This window comes from Diceros bicornis, chromosome 2, assembly GCF_020826845.1.
Source record: "Diceros bicornis minor isolate mBicDic1 chromosome 2, mDicBic1.mat.cur, whole genome shotgun sequence".
Taxonomy (NCBI): domain Eukaryota; kingdom Metazoa; phylum Chordata; class Mammalia; order Perissodactyla; family Rhinocerotidae; genus Diceros; species Diceros bicornis.
The window spans coordinates 990053-999962 of NC_080741.1; the positions used below are offsets into that span (position 1 = coordinate 990053).

A 9910-nucleotide genomic window follows, 5' to 3' on the forward strand; every position below is an offset into this window, starting at 1 on the left:
GGAGATAGAAAGACTGAGGTGGTTAAGAGTCCCTCAGCCATGATTGACTCAACACAGAATGGGACGAGATGGAGCTTGTAGAAAGATGGTGCTATCGAAGGCTGAGGGAAATAAAACATGGTCAGTGGTGTTAGCTTGGGGAGTGATGCTCAGAAGACAGCTCCTGAGTGTGAATTCTTTCAAATATTGAAACAAGTTTTAATTCGCAGCTAAAGTTTCTCACACTGGTAGTGACATTCACTACCCTTCTCTCTAGTACGAATTTTCTGGTGCATCATAAAGTGTAATGGCAGGGTTTTGTGACATCCGTCCTTTCTAGTTTGTAGCTTTTGGTCTACGGGTACCACAGCCGTCTCCTCACTGCACTCTCTTATGGAATGCCTTTTAAATCTGATGCTTGGCAGTAGATTTCACTTTTATCTGAGCCCCTACAGGAGAAGCCAAATGAGTGTCTCCAACATCAACATCGTTGCCATTCTAAACTCAGCCTCTCTGTTACTCTGAAAGTTGGAACTCTTAAACAAGGATGGGCTTTTGTGTTGCCATTCTTTTAAAAAGAATTTTGACCTAATAAAATCTTGGTTAAAATTAGGATCTAGGTAACATCTGCTTTGCTTGAATTATTTCCATACCTAACAAAATTTCATTGGTCAATATTTTTTTTCCAATTATCCGTATCACTTTCTAGGACAAAAATGACAGACTGTACTAATGAAAAACTTTGTATCTCTATGGTGCTGGAAACCACAGTCATCTATGACTGCCTCTCTTCTTCCTCCATATTCAGTTGGTCACCAAGAAAGCTCTGCAATTTCTCCTCCTCTCTGTGAACACCGATGGTGCCTAACTGCAGCTCACCAGCTCTCACCTGAACTTCTCACTCCTGACTCGTGTCCCTGCTTCCAGTTTCTTACACTTGTAATCCACACATATCTGTCACTTTCCTAAAACGTTAATGTGTCAGTGGTTATTTCCTCTCTTAAATGTTCGCTAGCTTCTGATTGTCTGCAAGACCAAAAACACGCTCCTTAGTGTGGAGCAGAAGACCTGATAGTCTCACCCTTATTTTTCCTGATCCTTCTTTGAAGTGACCTGTTCTGGTCCACCTAAATACTTGCGGTATCTCAATCTTGGTATGTCGTGACTTTGTTTAGATTACCTTCTCTCCCTGAGAAACCTTTATCCTCTTTTCTTCTTATTACAAACCCGTCACGGTCCAGATCAAAGGGCACCTCCTTTGGGAAGGCTACCATGTCCTAGCCCTCCCCCTTTCCCTCCCTCACCTAAATCAGGTCATCCTGTGCGTTCCCTGCTCTTTGTACAGCTCTCTCTTACTCATCATCTCACATCAGTTATAGATCATATAACCTTTACTTTATGAGACCAGCTCTTGAAGATTATGTAACACATCTTATCAATATTTGAAGACTTACTATTTAAAAGGTGCTTACCACCTGCTAGGTACTCAATATGTACTGGTTAAATGAATAAAAAAATAAACTAATTCACCTAAAACTCAATGCCATGATTGTGACAGCACTGGCTCTTTACCTTGTTCTCATTCATGCTTAAATGAATTGAGAAGGATTTTTGCAAACACAGAGTTTAGGACCTCTCATGATTGTCCATTGAGATAGCAATCTTAACAGCAATCTAGAAGCTGCCCTCATACATACATACGTACATACATGCATATGTACGTACATACACACACACATGCATACAGGCATAAATATGTACAGTTATTCAGCAGAAGGTCAAAACAAAGTCAAACCAATTATAATAGGCCTTCACTAAAGGGGCCAGACTCACACAGTATTTCTGGAATCATTTATATTCTTCATTGCATTGTGTCGATTTTTCATGTTGTTTACTTTTAAATAACGTTGAATTGGTATGTCCATGGTAACCAGAACTGTGTGCAAAGTCTAAGAAAATGTTACCGATTCTCTCCTTGAATTTCAAGAAGCACTTCTCTGTGATGCTAAATGCTAAATTACTAGATTTTTCCCCTTTGAATTTCTCTTTCAAAGGGGACTTTCTAATAGAGAAATCATTTCTCATAAAACAGCAAAAATTACACAGCAGAGACTTCACGTTTGTAGTGGATCATCTATCAGCTGCAATCACGTACAAGCTTCAGCATCTTATCTGTTAAAATACAGCTGCCTTAGATTTTCAATAGTTTTTGTCAAATTATCCCATTTAATTACACTATCCTGTAGAAACAAAAGACAACAGGGCCTTGATTTAAAAAGGGAAGATGGAGATTCTTTTCATAGGCTATTATATGACCTTTCAAGCTCAAATTTATCAGTCAGAATAACAAAGCCGCAAGAATGAATACATATACATAGATATAGATATAGATATAGGCACCAAAAATAATATACAGTGGCCTCATAATTTATCACAACAGCATGTGAGGTCAAGTATACTAGCCACTACTTAAGAAGTAAATTATGAGTATTTATTATAAAGAAAACATAGAAATTATACTTTCTCAAAAATCTGGGGCTTACCTGAAAACAAAAACAACCTAATGGTAATCAAGAAATGGGCCTACTAAAAATGGTGTGTTGCAGGTAGAGTCAGCTAGATGTACTCCACATCTGCTTTTACTAGTTTTTCAAAGAAACTACTCCTGGAGAAGAGAGGGGGTGGATTTGTGGTCTTTGCTTCAGGTCACTTGGGGTAGCCGGAGATGCTAGGTATATTTTTAAAGACTGACGGTTTTTAAAGACTAAATGGAATTTTCACCAGTTTCATATTTTCCTCCAGCTTTACTGAGGTCAAATTGATAAATAAGGTTGTATCTATTTAAAGTACACAACATGACAATTTGATATACATGTACATTGTGAAATGATTGCCACAATCAAATTAATTAATACATCCATCACCCCACATAGTCACCTTTCTTTGTATGTGTGATGAGAATGCTTAAGATTTCCTCTCTTAGCAACTTTCAAGTATACAATACGGTATTGTTAACTATATGCTGTACATTAGATCCTCAGAATTCATTCCTTTTATAACTGGAAGTTTGTACCCTTTGACCAACATCTCCCCATTTCCCCCAATTCCCAGCCTCTGGCAACCACCATTTTACTCTCTGTTTATGAGTCCGACTTTTTTTCTTTTCTCTTTTTAATATTCCACATATAATGAGATCATACAGTATTTGTCTTTCTCTGTCTGGCTTGTTTCACTTAGCCCGATGTCCTCCAGGTTCACGTATGTTGTTGCAAATGATAGGATTTCCTTCTTTTTTACGGCTGGATAATATTCCATTACATACATATATATATATAGCACCTTCAGATATATATAACATCTTCTTTATCCATTCATCTGTCAATGGACACTTAGGTGGTTTCCATATCTTGGCTATTGTGAATAATGCTATTAGCCTCATATGTGAAAACTATTAAAATGTGTCTCTGTCATTAGAAACACATGGAATTTGTGTTTTGTCTTAGAAACTTGATTTGCAAAGCCATCAATTTAGAGGTGCCTTCATGGAAGGCGAGTTTGGTTGCTGATGAGAAAACTTGCTATAATATCTATATTCCTGGGAAAATTTACAGTCTACAAAAAACATATCATCAGCCCTTTGTTTTCTCAAGAAAGGATATGATTTAAAATGTCAGTCATTGTTAATATTATCAAAACACCCTTCAAAATAGTGTTACATAAAATTGTACGATTTCACAGATGGAGAGACTCATCTCAGGGTAGGAAATTCCACTTCATTAATCAAGTTTGCAGTGGAATGCCAGTCTCAATCTGGTTGCTCATTTTCTTTCCTTCCTTCCTTCCTTTCTTTCTCTCTTTCTCTCTCTGTTTCCTTCCTTCCTTCTTTCTTTCTCTCTTTTTCTTTCTCTCTCTCTTTCTTTCCTTTCTTTTCTTCTTTCCCTCTTTCTTTCCTTCTTTCTTTCTCTCTTTCCCTCTTCCTTCCTTCCTTTTTCTCTTTCTTTCTCTCTCTCTTTTTTCTTCCTTCCTTCCTTCCTTCCTTCTTTCCTTCCTTCCTTCCTTCCTTCCTTTCTTCCTTCCTTCCTTCCTTCTTTCCTTCCTTCCCTCCTTCCCTCCTTCCTTCCTTCTTCAATAACCCTGTAGTACAAACAAGGATGCAGTAGATATACAACTAAACTCTCTTAAAAGTTGGGCTGGAGCTCTGCCTTTGGAGACTTCCACGTGAGGGAGGGGAGGCTCTCAACCCATCCTGCCCTTCTCCTGGACCTGCTGGACCCCATCAGCCTGCACAGCAGGGCTGGAACCTTCACTTGCCACCTCAGTGGTGGGAAATATGGTGGATCCTCTTCCTTGGTGCGGTGAGAGCAGCACTGCTTGTGGAAGGAGTGGAGACAAGGTAGGGAGAGCTGACATTTCCTCCAAGTACACCAAATTACCACATAACATGCTGCACCTGGACTCCAAGAGCAAAGGAAAGTGATTGAACAATTCATTAGTTTGATGTACAAAGATAACTTCCTTCAATAATACGAGCACAGTTTTATGCTTGTAAAAGAGGGGATGGAGAGGGAGGAGAGAGTGGTTGCCCTTGACACCACAAGCCAGGGTATTATCAGATTGTCTCTAGTGTTATTCATATTAAATATCAATTTTTCATGATCTATTTTAATAGAGGCAGATGCCATGTACTGTTTGAGAAACATCATTTTTCTCCGTCTGACTTCCATATGGAGTACAGGAGACAGTGCAGATTCCCAGCAGGGAAGAATCTGCAGGAGAGAAGTCCCCCACCATCTAAAAACGTCTCCTTCAAACTTGTCACAAGTGAGATGAAGTCCCATAGTCACACGAAGCAATGCAGAGAGCTGAACTGGAGACAAAGCCAACAGCCCCTGTGGCCTTCAGGTCACCATTGGACATTCTGAAGTGGACACGGGGCTCAGTGTGCAGGGTGGCCCGGCATCACTGATGTGTCCATTACGATTCTAGGACGCGTTCCCTACAAAAATCCATGCAAAAAGCACGCTACAATCTCATTGGATTGTTGGCAATTCCTTGCAGTCCTGCTTCCAGTATCACTTGTGTCTTTGCAACTCCTCCTCCCCTGACCCACCAGATCTTCTCCAGATGGGGTGTGAGATGAAAAGGGACCTTGGCTTAGCAGCAAAAGACGTGGGTCTGACTTGTGGCTCCACTTCACCCTACTCGTGTGACCTTGGGCAAGCCACCTGCTGAGCCTCTAAAATGTATCAGCGGCTTTAATTCATGCTTTCTCATTTAATCCTCACTACAATCCCACTAGGCGGGTTTCTTCTAGATTAGGGGGTGGTCACTGATGCACGGAGAAACTCTGCAATTTCAACAAAGCCAGACTATGAACTCAGTTCTTAAGACTTCAAAATCTGCTGTTTCTAATATCCCACAAAGCTTCACAGTTTGTCAAACTACTTCTCAGGTTTGAGCCTTAATTTCCTCATGTACAAAGTTGTGTGGGTGCTGCAACTTCCCATGCAATGGAAATGCTGTGTTAGATGGGAAACAAGGTGATGCGAAAGCAGCAAGCACAATACTCCGTGAAGCTGCCTTCCTCTCTCTATTCCTCCTAACTTTTCTGTTCCTCCTGCTCCTTGCTTATCCAATCCATTTTCCATACTATGGCTAGACTAACCATCCATCTTCTCACTTCATCTTCTCATCAGGGTCTTCAACAGCTTCCACTGACTAGAAGACCCTGTTCCCAGCTCTCTCCTCCAGCATTCAGGGCCCTAGAACGTGGTGACAATTCCTGCCCCCTACTCTCCTCAGGTAAGACTACAGGTTGCCCTCATCTTCGCTTATGGTGTATGCTGTGCTCGGTGCCCTTCTCATGCCTCCACAAATCCACCCTGGCTTTCTCTCCCCTCAAGGAGTCTTCCAGCATTTCTTTACCAAAAAAAGCTCCCATAACCTCTCCCCACTCTCCATTTCCCTACCACTTAGGAAGCTCTCTCTTCTGGCACTTACCTCTCCCGTCTGTGTCTTATTTCCTATGGGTGTTCTGTAGCCTCTATGATCGCTTACACTGAGGGCTGGTTCTACTCAGTATTCCTTTGTTATATCATTTTATAGTTTTTTTTAATATGAAAGAATGGATGATTTAAAAAACCCTCAACTTTCTTGAATTTCTGAACACTAGTACTTGCCTTCTAACTGGATTAAGAATTAAAATGTAGTGGAATATTTTTCCATGCTTTATAAAATACATTACATAGACATAAACTACACAAACATTTACAAAATAAATGGCCAATAGATATTTTGGCCATGATGTGATACAAATATTGAAAGCCCTATTGTGGTGTGCTATATTGTAGCCTGTCTATGAGGACCTGTTTTCTTGTCCACTGCTTGGGTGCTGAACTGTATCCTTTGGTTTGTTGCTGGTCTACATGGCACAGATGTCTTTGACTAGCCAAAACAATTTCTTTTCTGATTTATATTCAAAAAAGAAAAAAATCCCCCAATTTTAATCTGTGCATTAGAGAAAACCCTCAAAATAAAGCCAATCTCATCCCTGGGCTATTTCCAGGAGATTTTTTAGAATTTTCTCTCTGGATGGCACGAAGTTCAGTAGACACTAGAGATTTAATCAACTGAAAAATCACCTTAGCTGTACATGAAAGAAAGGAGAGGAAAGAAACTCAGGTATTATGCTTTTCAATGTTTGACCTTCCCAGACATTTACTTTGTAGTCCTGAGAGATCTCTGTACATTCTGTAGGAAAAAGCAATAACACTAATTTATACCAATAATACTATACTATAATAATGATATACTAAATTCCAGTCCCTTGAAATTAGAACTGGGTCCTAATTGTTACATTTTTTGAAAGCTGTGCATGGAGATTTTTCTGCCTTTTGACAAAACTTAAAATCAATTCCCCCAGGTCATGGGACATTCATATATGGAATTATGTGCCATTTGCTGATAGCGCGTGTCACAGTTGATGGGATGACACAAGACAAGGCGTGAGGAAGAGTAAAGCCACCAGGAGGCAGTCAGGAACTTTCCATCTGAGGACGCGCAAGGAAACGGCTAGCACATCAGGCGAGCTGGATGGATACTTAGCAAACGGTGGACTAAGTACTAAGTACTAAGAATAAGGGGAGGCCTGCAAATAAACAATTGAGTGCAGTAAAACTGAGGCCTTTGTTCCTTTACCAGTGGACAGAGGGAAATGGACACAGTTTCACAAATTTCACACGCATTCATGGATGAAAATGTTGAAATTGGTTGCCAAAAGAAAGGGTGTTCAGAACAAAACTGGATAGTTGGGTGTGACATCTACACTTGATGTTACTGAATGCTTAATGAATGGCAGGCACTGCTGTTTACCCCTATTAGCCCAGTTCATCCTCACAATAAATATTGGAGGTAAACACTATTATTATCTCCATTTTACAGGAGGAAACGGAAGCACAGAGAGGTTATTGACTCTCCCAAGGCCACATCTCTCGTCAGCAGAGCCAGGATTAAAACCTGGGCAGCCTGCTCCGGACCCCACAAGTTACACTCAGGACTGCGCTTCAGTGGAATGTGCCAGAGTAGTCAAGATACTGAGCTAGACAGAACACAGGTCTGAACCTTACAGCAACCCTATGTGTCCATAGACATCAGGCTGTCTCTTTTTTTTTTTTTTTAATTTTTTGTTTATTGCAATAACATTGGTTTATAACATTGTAAAAGTTTCAGGTGTACATCATTGTACTTCTATTTCTACATAGATTACATCAAAAATATGGAACGCTTCACGAATTTGTGTGTCATCCTTGTGCAGGGGCCATGCTAATCTTCTCTGTATCGTTCCAATTTTAGTATATGTGCTGCCGAAGCGAGCACCAGGCTGTCTGTTAAGAAGAGAAAAATTAAGTCAAACTTAATTTGAAAATTGGTAGTAAGGCCAGTTTTTTTCTACACTTTCCATATTTTCTACAATGGAGGATACATTTAATTTTATAGACAGAAACAATGTTTTTATTTATTTATTGATCCCAACGACTAAGAGTACTGAATAAATTTTTTGGCCTCTTTTCTACTTGAAATAGTATATGGATCATATAATTTCAATATAGATTTAATTTAAATTCTGATCACTGGAGATTATAGACCCCCTTTTTAATGTGTGGAGAAATTAAAACTTTAAAAGAAATAAAATAAAGAAGGAATATCCAAATAAATCTATTCTGGTTTATAAATGTGGCATCAATCCCCTTAAAACTGTACCATGAAAGTAGATAATGTTTGAACATTTTGACACTAAAAATATGAGGCATTTTTCACACACACACACACACACACACAATTACATTAAAATAAAGTTTTAGCCACTCCCCTACTCTTTACACAAAACTGACACACAAAGATCTTGTTTACAGCAGAGACAAATAAGAGGAAGATATTGAACTCAATCCCCTTACTGTTAACCCATTACACCACTTATGGGGCATTAGCATCAAAAAGCGTTTAGAAAGCATCATTATTATCTGAAATGGTGTTTGAAGAAAAGTGCACAGAGAGCAACAAATGGTTGACTCACATTTATCAGAAAGGATGTAGACACTCGATGAGTCAAGGGATTGTGGAGGAGTACACGGAGCTCCCCACAGACTCGTGCGAATGGTGAGAACACATAAGAAAATGTAAGCTTGGGGAAGAGACTCGGAATTCGACAACTCTTAGACTGGGCCGTTGTCTACTTTCCACTGCTTCTCCATAAACTTATGTTAGAAGTGGAGGAGAACATTGCATTTTTCACTTTGTGTCAAGTTTATTCAACTTCCTTGTAAGGACGTCTCAACTTGAGTAAGAAATGGCACTTAGCCTGAACTGGGAAATTCCTCATGAGCCAAAGCCTCCATGGAGTTAGAAGGGGAAATTGGTAAAGGCACAAACTATTCTTACTTTAGGGGTTTTGTACACAAAATGTTATAAGGCTGTGTAATATCTCAAGACTGGCTCCAAGGAATAAACTTTACAAAAGTTAATGTGTTTAGCCTTGCTCACAACCCCCTTTATTTCCACTGTAGTCCATAATAATAACAACCTCCATCCACAATAGTTATAGGGCCATTGTGAGAAAGGATGGAAGTAGGGAACCAGTGGTCTTTTTTTCTTAAGAGTCTCTCCACAGAACCTGTGGTCCCTTAATAAGAACGGACTAATGCACGTGTGTTGTATTCTTTCTTTCACATCAAGGTGCAATTGAGCTCTTGGTGCAAGAGGTATCGGGATAGGCGCCTCCTCCCCTCGGCTCTCGACCCGCATCGATAGACCCAGATCCACCAAGGTCATAGAGAACATGCAGCAATGTTCCAGCTCTGACTATCTAAACACAACTCTGCCACAAAGAACCTGCAGAGAACACAAGATGTGAGAGGTGGTGCTGTCTATCACATGTGAAGTGTCCGTGTGGACAGAAGAGAAGACGAATGCACGCTCAAACACCGAGGTCAGTTTAATATGTCCTCTGCAATAACCATTGATAAAAGATGCAAGATGCTACAGAGCAGAGGCGGATTCTTCAGCGGAACGAAGAGGAGAGGAATGTCATCCAACTCAGGTTCATATCATCAACTCATGTCCACCCTGACACTGTGGAGTCACCTCCTCATTCCCTGGGTCCCCGGCCCCCTTTAAAGCCCCTCCAACATGGTCGCCTCTTTGAGAGGATGACATTAAGGTTATCTCCTGACCATTGACCTGAACCTAGCCTGGCTGTAATTTATGTTTTATTATATAAGGCCAATTTATAGGGTCATGGTTCTATTATACACTTTCCTCTGATGAGCATTGTTTGCTGATCTACTTTGACTAGAGCAATCGCGTTTGCTGTTTCTACTCAGATGATCAGTGCCGGCTCTGCAACACAGCACAGCGCTGTGATGGTCCTGAAGCC

General features: G+C 40.2%; 1 non-coding gene across 1 annotated transcript; it reads right to left on the minus strand.

The window, feature by feature from the left end:
* Positions 1-7747: 7747 nt before the first annotated feature.
* Positions 7748-7854, minus strand: LOC131421501 (U6 spliceosomal RNA). Its single transcript, XR_009223880.1, has one exon. It is a non-coding gene; the product is annotated as a U6 spliceosomal RNA (small nuclear RNA).
* Positions 7855-9910: the final 2056 nt, after the last annotated feature.